Genomic DNA, 17,125 nt, shown 5'->3' on the forward strand with positions numbered 1-17,125 from the left:
GGTCACAGCTGCTATTTCCCTGCTGCAAGAGAACCCCTCCCTTAAAATAATAATCGTACATCTATCTATTTTTAAGTCATCTATCTGATAGAGAATTGGAATCTGACAATCTTTTACAATCTGACCTTTAGGAAGGTGCAATAGGCGTTTATAAGGCAACACAAACATATCTACTGGAAGTTAAAGGAGTAATAGAGATCTGCAGTTGCAATCAAAATTATTCAACCCCCATTGGAAATTAGGTGTATTTGCCAGATTTATAAGCGTTTAGCTGTTTAAATTGTTCTTGTTTGATTGTTTTTTTAAATCAAACTTTTTTAAGACAACTAATATAACAAGTGGCTTCTCTAAACTAAACAAAAAATGTCACTTGTAATGATTACTACTGTTATCGGACCACACCTGTACCGATCTGATGACCTCGTTGCCAGGTGCCAAATTGGTAGATATGGAAGCCCGTGATGAGGAGATTTTGCTAGCAATTATCTATCAATAGCATGAAATCACTCCATGTTATGTCAAGACACTTCTCCATGAGAACTCAATGAATTCTACTTTATTATCAACATTGCCAACTCTTATACAGGAAGAAGAAGGTGTATCTAAATGTTGCCTGGTGCAAAGATTAGTGTTACGTAGTTTACTGTTACAAAGGTGAAAATACTTATTGATCATAAGACTTATTGACATCTATATTGACATTATATTCTCAAAGCTCTTAATGCTCGTCTCAGACATAGAAATTACCTAAATCAGGATATTGCTGTTGCATTAGACAACATATCTGCAATAATTGTGTGTCTTCTCTGTTAACATAGCTTAGCCTTATTTAATTTGTCTGTTGACTTCTTATCTTAAAATCCTAGTTCCTGGCACTACAAAGCATAGGTTTTAGTCTTCTATTTAAAGGGGTTCTGACATGAAAAAAAAAAATTGTACTCACCTTGCCTGGCCTGGCCCGATCGCCAGGCATGTCCCCTCCAGCCGGCATCTTCTTCTGTGCCTTTAAAGCAGAGCAGGAGCGGTCAAAAAGACCGCTTCCTGCTCTGGTCCGTCCGTCAGGCACTTCCGAGGTCAACGGACGGACCGCACAGTGCTTGCTGTGGGCGGCCCGTCCGTCCTGCTGAACTCCGGAGTGCTGAGCATGCGCAGTGGAGATGCGGCCCGTCCTGACTCCTGTCAGAGGGCACCTCTCCACTGCGCATGCGTGCGATCCCGGAGCGGCACGGCTGCTGGAGGAAGAAGACTGCCTGCCGGGAGGCATACTAGCACTTTCTGCTTAGGTTAAGCAGCGCTGCTGATTAGAGCCACCTGATTGGCTCTTCAGCACCACGTGACTGCACAGCGTGCACCAATCAGGTGGCTCTAGTCAGGCTGCTTAACCTAAGCAGAAAGTGCTAATATGCTGCCGGGAGATGACCCCCCCGATGTCAACAACAACAGGAGAACAGGTAAGTATAAGATTTTTATGCTTTAGCAGCCATTAACCCATGGGTTCCCTGGGTCCATTAGGCAGACCAGGGAACAATGGCTGCTAAAGCATAAAAAAATTATTTGTGTCAGAACCCCTTTAAGGGTCAATAGTCCAATACAAGGTAAGAAGCATTCACTTATTGCATTCTGAAACTTAACACTTTAGATTCCATGACACTACAGTTTCAGAATAATTCAACCCCCCTGAATACAATCACTCATAAAATCACACATTCACAAGTCAGCTGTTATCTCAAGTAGTGTTGTTCGTTGTCATCAGCTGGGCGATAAAATCAACTTTATTTTTGCAAAATTGAATCGGATCACCCAATTAACGTTTTACAAAAGGTAGGTGTATGTCCCTTTCTATAAATGTGGCTCAGTTGCTAGGACTCTTGCCATTCAGTACTGGGGCACCATCAAGGAAAAACTCCATCCAGATGCTGCCCATGGTCAAATTTGAACCTACAACTCCAGCACTGCAAAGCAGCAGTGCTAACAACTGAGCCACCACACTTAGCTATGCTGCCCTGGATGAGAAGAAAGACAACAAGAATAAACACAAAAAGAGCATACACAACTCTCCACATGTTGCACTTGGTAATATTGGAACCTACAACTCCAGTACTTCAAAACTGCAATACTAAAAACTGAGCCACCTCACTTTTCTGGTTGCCTTTGGACAAAAAGAACAGCAACAAGAATAAGCACAGGAGGACGTTAAAAAAAACTTCCAGATGTTGCTCTTGGTCAGATTTGAATCTACAACTCTGCAAGGCAACAGTTCTAACAACTGAGTCACTGTGTTTTCTGCTCTAGAGGTGGAGAAGAACAGGAAGAATAAACACAAAGAGAACGTAAGCACATCATACAAATGTCGCCATTAGGAAGATTTGAATCTAGAACTACAGCAAGGTAACAGTGCTAATGACTGAGCCACCATGCTTGTTCTTCCTTCTTCTTGTTCTTCCTGCTTGCTTTTCCTTCTCCCTCCTATTTTGTCTTCCTCCTCACGTGGAGAAGGAGAATAAGAAGAAAGTAAATGAGAAGGGGGATAAACAGGAAGGGGAGGAGAAGAAGAAGGAGGAGAAGAAAAATGAAAAAAGGAGGAAAAAGATGAAGGAAAATAAGTAGATCTTCTGCTCTGGAGAGGAAGAAGCAGGAGGAGGAAGGAAGAAGCTCAGTGCTAGCACAATTGCCTTGTAGCGCTGAGGCTCTAGGTTCACAGCTGCTCATGGACAACATCTGTGTGGAGTTTGTATGTTCTCTTTTCCATATTCTCCATCTCTGGAGAAGTGTGGTGGCTCAGTTATTAGCACTACAGCCTTAGAGTGCAGGAGTTGTAGATTCAAATGTGACCAAGGGCAACATCTGGATGGAGTTTTTCAAAGTCCATGAAGATGTTATTCTCGATAGGATTTGAACCTAGTATGTCAACACTGAAATAACACACACGTTATTGAAGCCAGTTTTTACTCCAATTGATTTTAATGTGAGCTGGAATTGGCATCTCAATTCACGATTATTTTTTATGAAATTGGGTTGGGTACTCCCGATCCAAATATTTCATTAACCGCTCAACGCTAATCTCAAACACACCTGATATAACTAATCAATGTCTTGATTAGCTGCATTAGCTGTGCATGAGATAAAGCACATCAAATACCTGCATTTGAACCTTATATGAAATCTTTAGTAGGATGTGAAGAAGGTGGTTGCAGCACACAAGCCCAAGAGTATTAGTGAACTGGAAGTCATTGCCCATTAGAATTGGCTAATATTCCATATGAATGCTGTCAAAAGTTACTGTCTGGCTGTGCATCACATTTGCAGCAGGTAAAGTGCTGAAGTAGCTTGTCATGAAGGGGTTGAATAATTCTGAGAGTAGTCATTAAAAGTGGTATTTTGTGTGGAAATTGAAGAAACCCCTTCTTATATTAGTTGTGTTGAGATATTCAAATTGAGGTAGAATAATTCTTATTACAACTCTGGGTGAAGCTTACATATAACTCAGTAGTTGGCTCTCCGGTCCTATGTCAGGGCCAGCTCCAGGTCTATGTGGGCCTTTGGGCTATACAGTCTTGGGGGCTCCCTTTAATCCATTGAGTGGTACTGGTGCTTGAAATTGCTCTGTGCTTTCCCCCCTCCTTTATCTGTCTGTTCCCTCCCTGTGTGCTTCCCTCATACACCTGTGGCCGTATGCTATATATTTCTTCCCACTTGTTTGTCTTGTGCTTTTCCCATCCTGTTGGCCATCCCTCTATGTGTCTGTGCCGGGTCTCTGGGTGTTGTCAATGCAGCCAAAGGGAGAGTAGTGGCTGATTCATCATGCTTAGGCGAAAAGGTCTTGTTTCCTCTGTTGGTTTATAGCTTTCCAATTTTAACCTAAACTGGTGTTTTCCTGAATATCAAAGTCCTACAGTCTGCATAAACTCCTATATATCACCCATATTTAACCCTTTAAGGGTGCAGCCTAGTTTGGTACTTAAGAACGCAAAGACTTTTGAGGATTTTCATCTCCTCTTTTCAAAAGGCATACCTTCTTTGTTCTCCCATCGACATAACCATATGACGACTTGCTAATTGCATGGCGAGCTGCTGTTTTTATCGGTACCATTTTGGGATACATGCAGTATATTGTATAATTTTTAATAATTTATTTTTAGTAAGGGAATGTGGGGAAAGAGCGCATCAATTCTGGCATTGTTTTATTTTTTTCTTTATGGTGTTCACTATAGGGTATGAATGACATGATAACATTTTTCTGCAGTTCGATACAGTTGGGATGATACCAAAATAATATGTTTTTTTTTTAAGGTTTTTCCACTTTTGCATATTTAAAACTCTTTTTTTTAATAAAATGTATATTTTTTTACATTGCTGTATTCAAAGACCCAGAACTTTTTATTTTTCCGTGGACAGAGCGGTGTGATGAGTTGTAGTTTTTATTGGTGCCATTTTAGAGTACATGTGACTTTTTTTGATCGCTTTTATTGTGTTCTTCAGAAGCAAAATTAACAAAAGAAAGCAGAAAGAAGGATTTAAAAAAAAAAAATTAACATGGATTTTTTGGAAATTTTTTGTTTGCCTTTTTTCTATATTCCTGTACAGGACTTCAACCTGTGATCTTATGATGATTTAGATAATAAACTGCAGTACTTCTTTACTGCATTGCTTTATTTGTATTCTTTCACATTAGAAACCATAGCAGACCCAGAGCGGATTGACTGGTATGAGGTTGCCATGGCAACCCAACAACCCTTTGTGATTGGCTAGCAGAGGGATGATAACATCTTACGGGAAGCCTCTGTTAACCTCTTACACGCCACAATAACTGTTGACTGTGATACATACAAGGTTGACAACAGGGAACAGTGCTCTCTGCAAGCCCTACTGATGCAGCGGGACCCTGGCGGTCAGTCAAAGCTTGCTCGCACTGATGATGCGGGCTCGGCTCCTAATCCACGCCATCCATATGCAATAAATTTACAGCATTTCTCGTGAAACCCTTAACTTCCCATGATGTACGAGGGCCTGCTGATAAGTCTGGCTTTACCCAGAAAAAACGACAAAGAAAATGAAGCTTTACATTTCTTCCACATACTCTCCACTGATGTCAACAGACTTCTTACATCGGTATTCCAAGTTCTGTAAGCCTTGCAAAAAGAAGGATTGTGCCTCAAATCAGTCATCCGTAGCAGCCATTGCATCAGAAATGGTGTGAAATTTGATACCCTTGAGGTGTTTCTTCAGGTTTGGAAACAGATGATAGTCGGAGGGAGCTAGATCTGGTGAATAAGGTGGGTGGTCAATCAGCTGGAAGCCTAGCTCCACCAGTTTTGCCGTGGTCGCTTGTGCAGTGTGAGCGGAGGCATTGTCTTGCAGGAACAAGATTCCTTTGGACAGCTTGCCGCACCTTTTGACCTTCAGAGCTGCCTTCAATTGGTCCAAAAGTTCAATGTAATACCTTGCATTGATGGTGGAACCATTGTGAAGGTAGTCCACTAGCAGCACGCCCTCCTTATCCCAGAACACAGACGCCATCACCATAGTGGCTGAACTTCTTTGGGCGAGGAGAACCACTGTGCCTCCACTCTTTTGACTGCTCCTTGGTTTTAGGGTCATACAAATAAATCCAGGTCTCATCCATAGTGACCAGTCGATCCAGGAAGTTCTGATCAGTCCGGAAACGCTGACAAACGGACCGGGATGTTTTCACTTTCATGCTTTTCTGATATGTTGTCAAACATTTGAGGACCCACTGTGCAGATAGCTTCTTCATGTTCCAATGTTCATGGATAATGACACAAACACGTTCACCAGAAATCCCCATGATATCTGCTATTCCTTTAGCTGAAATTTGCCGATTCTCCAGTATAAGGTTGTGCGCAGCATCGACGATCTCCGGAACAACAACCTCTCTCGGTCGTCCAGGACATTCCTCATCATTTGTTCTGAAGTGGCCCGTTTTAAATTTGGCAACCCAGTTCTTACCTGCAGAATATGAAGGGCACTGATCCCCCAATATCTGCAACATATTACCATGAATATCCTTCGCGGACTTTCCTTGCAGAAACAAGAATTTTATCACTCCTCTGCTCTCATTTGCTGTGAATATCGCCTTAGACTCCGCCATTTTGTTTTCCCGCGTGCCTAGATCACTGTTGCCATAAGCTACAAATACAACATTTTGAAAAGATATATTAGACACATATGATAACATTCGTTACCACAGAAACAAAAAAAGGACACAAAGCCAAAGACTTATCATCACCCCCTCGTACATGTACATCATGGAGCAAGTAGGGGTTAAAGAAGACCACTTAGCTCTTGTCTGTCTGTTTTAGCAAAGAGCAGTGTTTCCAATAAAATAACATTTCTAAAGTCCCTTTCCTAGGACTCTGTATTATAACAGTCTTCCATTATTCAACTTGGAAAAGTATGAATAATTTGACAACTGTGTGTTACCATTCTTCTTGTCTATATGGGGCACCTCTATACAGTCTAACAGTACCAGCACCAAGGTGCTAGTACTGTCACACTGACAAGAGGAAAAGTAAGACTGGGTCAATAGTCACCTGAGTAATCACTCAAAAACCGATTATGGGTGACTGGACCCAACAGGGCAAGTTAGCAAAAATCAATCACTTGTTGGAGTTGCTTGGTTTTTATCTTGCCTAAAAGCCAAGTGACTATTGCCCCGGGTAAATAGGCAATGATTCATCTATGACCAACTATCTGAATAGAGGTAGTTGGACAGAAAAAATCTCTGGTGCACTCCAATCAGTAAGTGATAATCACAGAGACGGCTGTCTGGCGCTTAAAGGGATTGTACTAAAATTTCTTTTTCAATGATTTTCATTGGTAGTTTCAATAACATAACATACAAGTATATTTGTAGTTGCAGACATCAGTATTAATTACGAAGGGTAGACAATGGTCCATATATACAGATTTGTTGCGTAAATCTATCTGTAAGCTGTAATGTTAGGATTGTTTTATTAGTAAAACTGTTAACATTTGAAACAAAAAATTGTACCAGAATTTCAATATATCCTCTATCCACCAGATAACTTGCTTATCAGTGGTGGTCTCACCAGTGAAACCCCTGCTGATCCGGAGAACAGGACTCGTGCTCCCCTGTGACATCACTCTGAATAGAGTATTGGCTGAGCATGCACTCATATTTGAGTGGAGCCGACGGACATAGCTGAGCAGCATCCGATCAACTACTTCTGCAGTTCCTTTGAAAATGAATGGAGAGCTGGTGTGCTTGCAAAAGCAGCACTCTATTTAGTCTCCTCTTCACTGAGGGGGGTGCAGTAACCCTGTAGTGAGGTGGATGAGGACACAGCACCCCCATCCTGGGGATCAGCAGAGGTCTTAGCAGCGAGATCCCAACCGATCAGCAAGTTATCCCTTATCCTGTGGATAGGAGATAACGTAAAATTCTGGTACAACCCTTTAAGCGATCCGTGAAAAGCTACCCTAAAGGCCCATTTAGAAACAACGATTCTTGCTCATAAACTACTCAAAAGCCATCTTTTGAGCGATAACCGTTGTGTCTAAATGCACAGACATCGTGCAGTTTTCGTGCACGATTCATTCCTCGCTTAATTCTAGTTTTCTAGACTTGAGCAATGAACTCTTATCAGCGGTGCAGGCTGTTATCACAGTCAGCAGCGCTGATAAGATTCCTTCAGCTCATGTTCCACTGGTAGATCACAGCGGGACGCAAGCTGTAAATGCGGAGAACAATGCAGCTGTTTGCTTATGTAAAACAGCTGTATTGTTCACTGATGATAGCGGCGGTGTCCCACTCCGCCTACATAGCTCTTTAGTAGCTACTTAGCTACTATAGACTATGCAAAGATGATCGCTCAAAATTGTCCCTCAAACTGTTTGAGTGATTTTGGAACGATCATCTATCAGTGTAAATGGGCCCTAATACTTAGTGATCAGCTTATTCACACATCTCCTTGAAGAATAACAGCCCTGTGCAGAATGCTATGAAACAGATGCTGCAGACCTTCTGGGGGAATACTAGTATTGATTAATACAGACATGTCAGGAGAGCAGACAGCTCCACTTTACTCACATTTTATTTGATCAAAAGTCAGTTTCACATGCTTTTCAATATTGCACAGCAATAAGCAGTGGTAACCATTAATAACCGATTAGTAGGTCAACAGTCTCTCAATGCTCATTGTATGATTTCTCCTACATTAGCCTTCCCTGTATCATTAAACCGTGAACAATGTATTTTACAAGTGTATTTAAGCTATTGATGAGTCAAAGGAGGTTCACAGGTTGTAATTCACACTCCTTCCATGTACTCAACAAACAATGAATAATGTAACTCTGTAGATGGTATCACACCTTGCGTGGATGAAAACGTGTTATTGTTGGTGCATTTCTTTTCAATGTGATTTGCAGCTAATTATGGTGCAAAGAGGAAGAGCGATGAAGCAAGTTTAGGGAAGGTTTTCCTCCCATTGAAGACAGTGAGAGAAAAATGCCCCATTTACACTACAAAAAAGTAGAGCATAAAAATTAACCCTCTTGCTTCCAAAATTTTAGTCCACTACTGCAAAGCTAGTTAGATAATTAGCAATTTATTTCTAAGGCCATTTACTGCTACATAGTTTTAGTAAAAAAAAACAGCCACAGAAATCCTCAATGTGCAAACATACTCTTATGATGCCAACTGTAATGGGGAATACCATAGTCTGACCCCGGTCAAGCTATGTTCTTTTTTCTTATCTGCCAAGCACACTACTATTGAGACACACTAATTGCATCTTGTTAGTGATAACCTGCCTGCCACACAAGCATATAAACAGTCTAGAAACCATGGAACATGAACTCATCACAATATGATGGCCCTACCCACTGGTCCAAATCGCATGAAATATAGGAAAAATAGGCAAGAGCATTAATACATGAACATGCCCCTGGCAGGGGAGGTACCATGATCACTAGGGTGGTTCTCCCAGGGTGAGGCTCATCCATTGCACTCTAGGTGTGCTGACCCCTATGATTTCCCCTAATGCGGGAAACTCTATATATATATATATATGGCAATGTAATGCATAAAACTCCCCCAACTAATGCAATGGGCTAAAGTAGCTAATATATGCAATGATCAGTCTTATGGCTTATTCAGAACTTGCACAATCCCTCCCTAAAAGCAGGGCCCGGCACCCACTCTTGGCACACATGGAGTCAACTGATTTTGCTATGGATAACTGTGACCAGCCATAAATATTGAGTAGTGTAATGTATCATTACAGGACGTTCATTCACATGAGTATACATAAATATCAGGATCCTCTAGAATGAAAGTAGCTCTGCATTCTAGGTCATAGAGGGGGGTCCCAAGAGGTGGACCCTGTTCTATGATATGCATATGCTATATCAGGGCACATGAACAGTGGTTGTGCCCTTGGCACAACTCCTTCAAGTGCGACAGATATATATATGCAGATAACAATACAGGAGGAAGATCTAGTTTCTGAGAGCATGCTTTATTACCGTCAATTTATTGATGATCTGTTCTTTTTCTGGAGGGATGATGAATCGGGAATTCATGGGTTTATTGGTTGGTTGACCACCAACTCTTTTGGCCTTAATTTTACACATCATTATTCCCAGATTTATATTAGGATAGAAAGCTTCAAACTTGCACACATTTTATAGATGTAGATGTAAATAGCTATCTCAACTATTCAAGTGCACATTTTTTACAATGGGTCACAAATATCCCTTTGATTGATTGGCAATTTAAGTATATCCAGAAAAAATTACTCTCACAATATAAAATTTTAGCAGCAAACTGCAAAGTTTTTGAAAAAAAAGTCTAGTGAACAATGCAGTCGCCAAGGCGAGTTTTTTAACTCTAGAGGACTGTTTTACGCAAAAAATTTATGACCGATGGGAATCAATTAAACCCATAATTTTGTCATGATTTATAATTAGAGATGAGCGAACGTACTCGTCCGAGCTTGATACTCGTTCTAGTATTAGCGTGTTCGAGATGCTCGTTACTCGTGACGAGTACCACGCGATGTTCGAGTTACTTTCACTTTCATCTCTGAGACAGCGCGCTTTTCTGGCCAATAGAAAGACAGGGAAGGCATTACAACTTCCCCCTGCGACGTTCAAGCCCTATACCACCCCCCAGCAGTGGGTGGCTGGAGAGATCAGGTGTCACCTGAGTATAAAAATCGGCCCCTCCCGCGGCTCGCCACAGATTTATTCTGACATAGAGGAGGGAAAGTGCTGTTGGTGCCGGAGCTGCTATAGGGAGAGTGTTAGGAGTATTTTAGGCTTCAAGAACCCCAACGGTCCTTCTTAGGGCCACATCTAACCGTGTGCAGTAGTGTGGAGGCTGCTTTTTGCAGTGTTGCACATTTTTTTTTTTGTATATCGGCCGTGCAGAGCATTGCGCCCTGCAGTAATTATACATACTCCAGGGCCAGTAGTGGTGAGGCAGGGACAGAAGACATATTTAGTGTATATGGGCAGTGGGCCTTTCCAAAAACATTTGGGAAAAAAATCTATTTGGGCTGCCTGTGACTGTCCTCAGTGTACTGGGTCTGTGCTAGGTGTAGTTGTCCTCCTAATTCATACGCAGACAGCTAAGTGTTACAGCAGGCTTGCGCAAAATTATTTCCTGGCTCTGTGTTGGCTGTTACATCACCGCTGTATTCCTGTCCACAGTGCAACAGTCTGCAGTTATTTTACATACTCCAGGGCCAGTAGTGGTGAGGCAGGGACAGAAGACATATATTTATTGAATATAGGCAGTGGGCCTTTCCAAAAACATTTGGGAAAAAAAATCTATTTGGGCTGCCTGTGACTGTCCTCAGTGTACTGGGTCTGTGCTGGGTGTAGTTGTCCTCCTAATTCATACGCAGCCAGCTAAGTGTTACAGCAGGCTTGCGCAAAATTATTTCCTGGCGTTCTGTTAGCAAAGTCAGCCTCCAACTACAGGCCAATAAGCGGCACATTTAATTACAGCGTTCTGTTTCTGCACTACTGGTAATACACCATGCTGAGGGGTAGGGGGAGGCCTAGAGGACGTGGACGCGGGCGAGGACGCGGAGGCCCAAGTCAGGGTGTGGGCACAGGCCGAGCTCCTGATCCAGGTGTATCACAGCCGACTGCTGAGGGATTAGGAGAGAGGCACGTTTCTGGCGTCCCCACATTCATTTCACAATTAATGGGTCCACGCGGTAGACCTTTATTAGAAAATGAGCAGTGTGAGCAGGTCCTGTCGTGGATGGCAGAAAGCGCATCCAGCAATCTATCGACCACCCAGAGTTCTGCGCCATCCACTGCTGCAACTCTGAATCTGCTGGCTGCTGCTCCTCCTTCCTCCCAGCCTCCTCACTCCATTACAATGACACATTCTGAGGAGCAGGCAGACTCCCAGGAACTGTTCCCGGGCCCCTGCCCAGAATGGGCAGCAAGGGTTCCGAATCCTCTCCCACTGGAGGAGTTTGTCGTGACCGATGCCCAACCTTTGGAAAGTTCCCCGTGTCCGGGGGATGAGGCTGCCGACTTCCGGCAACTGTCTCAAGACCTTTCAGTGGGTGAGGAGGACGATGACGATGAGACACAGTTGTCTATCAGTGAGGTAGTAGTAAGGGTAGTAAGTCCGAGGGAGCAGCGCACAGAGGATTCGGAGGAAGAGCAGCAGGACGATGAGGTGACTGACCCCACCTGGTTTGCTACGCCTACTGAGGACAGGTCTTCAGAGGGGGAGGCAAGTGCAGCAGCAGGGCAGGTTGCAAGAGGCAGTGCGGTGTCCAGGGGTAGAGGCAGGGCCAGACCGAATAATCCACCAACTGTTTCCCAAAGCGCCCCCTCGCGCCATGCCACCCTGCAGAGGCCGAGGTGCTCAAAGGTCTGGGAGTTTTTCACTGAGAGTGCAGACGACCGACGAACAGTGGTGTGCAACCTTTGTCGCGCCAAGATCAGCCGGGGAGCCACCACCACCAGCCTCACCACCACCAGCATGCGCAGACATATGATGGCCAAGCACCCCACAAGGTGGGACGAAGGCCGTTCACCGCCTCCGGTTTGCACCGCTGCCTCTCCCCCTGTGCCCCAACCTGCCACTGAGATCCAACCCCCATCTCAGGGCACAGGCACTACCGTCTCCTGGCCTGCACCCACACCCTCACCTCTGCTGTCCTCGGCCCCATCCACCAATGTCTGTCAGCGCACCATCCAGCCGTCGCTAGCGTAAGTGTTGGAGCGCAAGCGCAAGTACGCCGCCACGCACCCGCACGCTGAAGCATTAAACGTGCACATAGCCAAATGGATCAGCCTGGAGATGCTGCCGTATAGGGTTGTGGAAACGGAGGCTTTCAAAAGTATGATGGCGGTGGCGGCGGCCCCGCGCTACTCAGTTCCCAGTCACCACTACTTTTCCCGATGTGCCGTCCCAGCCCTGCACGACCACGTCTCCCGCAACATTGTACGCGCCCTCACCAACGCGGTTACTGCCAAGGTACACTTAACAACGGACACGTGGACAAGCACAGGCGGGCAGGGCCACTATATCTCCCTGACGGCACATTGGGTGAATTTAGTGGAGGCTGGGACGGAGTCAGAGCCTGGGACCGCTCACGTCCTACCCACCCCCAGAATTGCGGGCCCCAGCTCGGTGGTGGTATCTGCGGCGGTGTATGCTTCCTCCACTAAACCACCCTCCTCCTCCTACGCAACCTCTGTCTCGCAATCAAGATGTGTCAGCAGCAGCACGTCGCCAGCAGTCGGTGTCGCGCGGCACGGCAGCACAGCGGTGGGCAAGCGTCAGCAGGCCGTGCTGAAACTACTCAGCTTAGGAGATAAGAGGCACACGGCCCACGAACTGCTGCAGGGTCTGACAGAGCAGACCGACCGCTGGCTTGCGCCACTGAGCCTCCAACCGGGCATGGTCGTGTGTGACAATGGCCGTAACCTGGTGGCGGCTCTGCAGCTCGGCAGCCTCATGCACGTGCCATGCCTGGCCCACGTCTTTAATTTGGTGGTTCAGCACTTTCTGAAAAGCTACCCACGCTTGTCATACCTGCTCGGAAAGGTGCGCCGGCTCTGCGCACATTTCCGCAAGTCCCACACGGACGCTGCCACCCTGCGCACCCTGCAACATCAGTTTCATCTGCCAGTGCACCGACTGCTGTGCGACGTGCCCACACGGTGGAACTCTACGCTTCACATGTTGGCCAGGCTCTATGAGCAGCGTAGAGCTATAGTGGAATACCAACTCCAACATGGGCGGCGCAGTGGGAGTCAGCCTCCTCAATTCTTTACAGAAGAGTGGGCCTGGTTGGCAGACATCTGCCAGGTCCTTGGAAACTTTGAGGAGTCTACCCAGATGGTGAGTGGCGATGCTGCAATCATTAGCGTCACCATTCCTCTGCTATGCCTCTTGAGAAGTTCCCTGCAAAGCATAAAGGCAGACGCTTTGCGCTCGGAAACAGAGCCGGGGGAAGACAGTTTGTCGCTGGATAGTCAGAGCACCCTCCTGTCTATATCTCAGCGCGTTGAGGAGGAGGAGGAGGAGCATGAGGAGGAGGGGGAAGAGACAGCTTGGCCCACTGCTGAGGGTACCCATGCTGCTTGCCTGTCATCCTTTCAGCGTGTATGGCCTGAGGAGGAAGAGGAGGAGGAGGATCCTGAAAGGGATCTTCCTAGTGAGGACAGCCATGTGTTGCGTACAGGTACCCTGGCACACATGGCTGACTTCATGTTAGGATGCCTTTCTCGTGACCCTCGCGTTACACGCATTCTGGCCACTACGGATTACTGGGTGTACACACTGCTCGACCCACGGTATAAGGAGAACCTTTTCACTCTCATACCCGAAGAGGAAAGGGGTTCGAGAGTGATGCTATACCACAGGACCCTGGCGGACAAACTGATGGTAATATTCCCATCCGACAGCGCTAGTGGCCGAAGGTGCAGTTCCGGGGGCCAGGTAGCAAGGGAGGCGCAGAGATCAGGCAGCATGTACAGCACAGGCAGGGGAACACTCTCTAAGGCCTTTGACAGCTTTCTGGCTCCCCAGCAAGACTGTGTCACCGCTCCCCAGTCAAGGCTGAGTCGGCGGGAGCACTGTAAAAGGATGGTGAGGGAGTACGTAGCCGATCGCACGACCATCCTCCGTGACGCCTCTGCCCCCTACAACTACTGAGTGTCGAAGCTGGACACGTGGCCTGAACTCGCGCTGTATGCCCTGGAGGTGCTTGCTTGTCCTGCGGCTAGCGTCTTGTCAGAGAGGGTGTTTAGTGCGGCTGGGGGAATCATCACAGATAAGCGTACCCGCCTGTCAACCGACAGTGCCGACAGGCTTACACTCATCAAGATGAACAAAGCCTGGATTTCCCCAGACTTCTCTTCTTCACCAGCGGACAGCAGCGATACCTATGGAAGCATCGTTCTCTATCACCATCAAAAACGTGGACCTTTTAGCTTCATCAATCTGTGTATAATATTCATCCTCCTCCTGCTCCTCCTCCTGAAACCTGACGTAATCACGCCGAACGGGCAATTTTTCTTAGGGCCACAAGGCTCAGTCATATAATTTTTGTAAACAATTTTTATACGTTTCAATGCTCATTAAAGCGTTGAAACTTTCACCTCAACCAATTTTTATTTTAACTGGGCTGCCTCCTGGCCTAGTTACCAATTAAGCCACATTAACCAAAGCGATTAATGGGTTTCACCTGCCCTCTTGGTTGGGCATGGGCAATTTTTCTGACGTACATTAGTACTGTTGGTACACCAATTTTTTGGGGCCCTCGCCTACAGTGTAATCCAATTAATTTTTTGCCCACCTGCATAAAAGCTGACGTAACATCAGCTGTGTTGGGCACTGCAATGGGATATATTTATGTACCGCCGGTGGGTTCCAGGGAGCCACCCATGCCGTGGGTCCACACGGAGTTGTAACTACATGTGTCCACTTCTAAAGAGCCCCAGTCTGACTGGGGCATGCAGTGTGGGCCGAAGCCCACTTGCACTAAACATGACATTACCTCAGCTGTGATGGGCAATGCAATGGGATATATTTATGTACCGCCGGTGGCTTCCTGGCACCCACCCATGCTGTGGGTCCACACGGAGTTGTAACTGCATGTGTCAACTTCTAAAGAACCCCAGTCTGACTGGGGCTTGCAGTGTGGGCCGAAGCCCACTTGCATTAAACATGACATTACCTCAGCTGTGATGGGCAATGCAATGGGATATATTTATGTACTGCCGGTGGCTTCCTGGCACCCACCCATGCTGTGGGTCCACACGGAGTTGTAACTGCATGTGTCCACTTCTAAAGAACCCCAGTCTGACTGGGGCATGCAGTGTGGGCCGAAGCCCACCTGCATTTAATTGGACGTTACCTCAGCTGTGATGGGCACTGCAATGGGATACATTAATGTACAGCCGGTGGGTTCCAGGAAGCCACCCCTGCTGTGGGTGCACACGGAATTCCCATTGCGGAGTTGTACCTGCCTGTGACTATTTATAAAAAACCGCGGGCTGACTGGGGCATGCAGACACCTTGACAGAATGAATAGTGTGTGGCACATAGGTTCCCCATTGCTATGCCCACGTGTGCAGCTCCTGATGGCGGTGGCACAGGATTATATTTCTCATGGCTTCTGTACAGCATTGTGGGCTATCGCCCCGCCCCTTTTAAAGAGGGTCGCTGCCTAGCCGTGCCAACCCTCTGCAGTGTGTGCCTGCGGTTCCTCTGGCAGACGCACTTATAAATAGACATGAGGGTGGTGTGGCATGAGTGCAGCTGAAGGCTGCGCAGGGACACTTTGGTGTGCGCTGTGGACACTGCGTCGTGCGGGGGGGGGGGGGTTGGGCAGCATGTAACCCAGGAGAAGTGGCAGCGGAGTGTCATGCAGGCAGTGATTGTGCTTTGTTGGAGGTAGTGTGGTGCTTAGCTAAGGTATGCATTGCTAATGAGGGCTTTTCAAAAGTAAAAGTTGTTGGGAGGGGGGGGGGGGCCACTCTTGCCGCTATTGTGGCTTAATAGTGGGACCTGGGAACTTGAGATGCAGCCCAACATGTAGCCCCTCGCCTGCCCTATCCGTTGCTGTGTCGTTCCCATCACTTTCTTGAATTGCCCCGATTTTCACAAATGAAAACCTTAGCGAGCATCGGCGATATACAATAATGCTTGGGTCGCCCATTGACTTCAATGGGGTTCGTTACTCGAAACGAACCCTCGAGCATCGCGATAATTTCGTCCCGAGTAACGAGCACCCGAGCATTTTGGTGCTCGCTCATCTCTATTTATAATCCTAGACAAATTAAAGGGAAACTGTCAGCGTTTTCCACTCTACTAAACCCACTACTTGAGCAGACCAGCAATTTTCATTAAAAAACTTTGTTGTTTCCATTTGAAAACATACCTTTGTAAAACATCTTTTAAAATCTCCCATGATGTATGCTATTGCCCATGGTCGAGTCCGATGGGGGGCCTGGACGTTTCTTCTGGCTGGGGCTTTTTGAATAAGCCCATCCACTTCGTTTACTGAGTATCCATGTCGTAATCAGAGCGCAATGATGTCCCACGCATGCGCTCTATATTTTTTTGGTACAGCGCATGCCTAAATGATGAATCCCTTTTGTGGGCATATTCACCTTAGTCAGACGGGCGTTTTTTGCCGCGATTTGCGGATCACATGACGGATGCGCATCCGCAAATCGCGTGACCGGTGCGCGCAAGTCGCCCGCAAATCACCCGAAAATCTGCTCCTAGCCGCGTTTCATTAGAAACGGGCCGGAGCTGTCCAGCGCATTGCATTCAATGGAGACGGCAATACAGCCGTCTCCATTGAAAGCAATGCGCTGCGGGCGAGCCCGGGATGAATTGTCGGTAAGGGCTTAAATATATAAGCCCTTCCCTGCAATTCATCCTAAAATGTGTTAAAATAAAAAAAAATTGCATTCTCACCTTCTGCCGGCAGCTCCGAGCGGCCGTCCTGCAGGGGGTGTGAAGGGGGTGTGAGTCAGACCTGCCCCCTGATTGGCTCAGCGCTGAGCCAATCAGAGGCATGCCTCACTCACACCCATTCATGAATGGATGTGAGTCAGACCTGCCCCTGATTGGCTCAGCGCTGAGAGG

General features: G+C 46.4%; 1 protein-coding gene and 1 pseudogene across 1 annotated transcript in view; both read left to right on the top strand.

Moving 5' to 3' along the window:
- The window catches only part of TCERG1L (transcription elongation regulator 1 like), a 256,994-nt gene that overhangs the window by 153,095 nt on the left and 86,774 nt on the right, over positions 1-17,125 (top strand). The window lies entirely within an intron of this gene.
- LOC136626837 (U1 spliceosomal RNA) lies at positions 8,935-9,037 on the top strand (annotated as a pseudogene).

This window comes from Eleutherodactylus coqui, chromosome 4 (genome assembly GCF_035609145.1).
Source record: "Eleutherodactylus coqui strain aEleCoq1 chromosome 4, aEleCoq1.hap1, whole genome shotgun sequence".
Classification (NCBI taxonomy): Eukaryota; Metazoa; Chordata; class Amphibia; order Anura; family Eleutherodactylidae; genus Eleutherodactylus; species Eleutherodactylus coqui.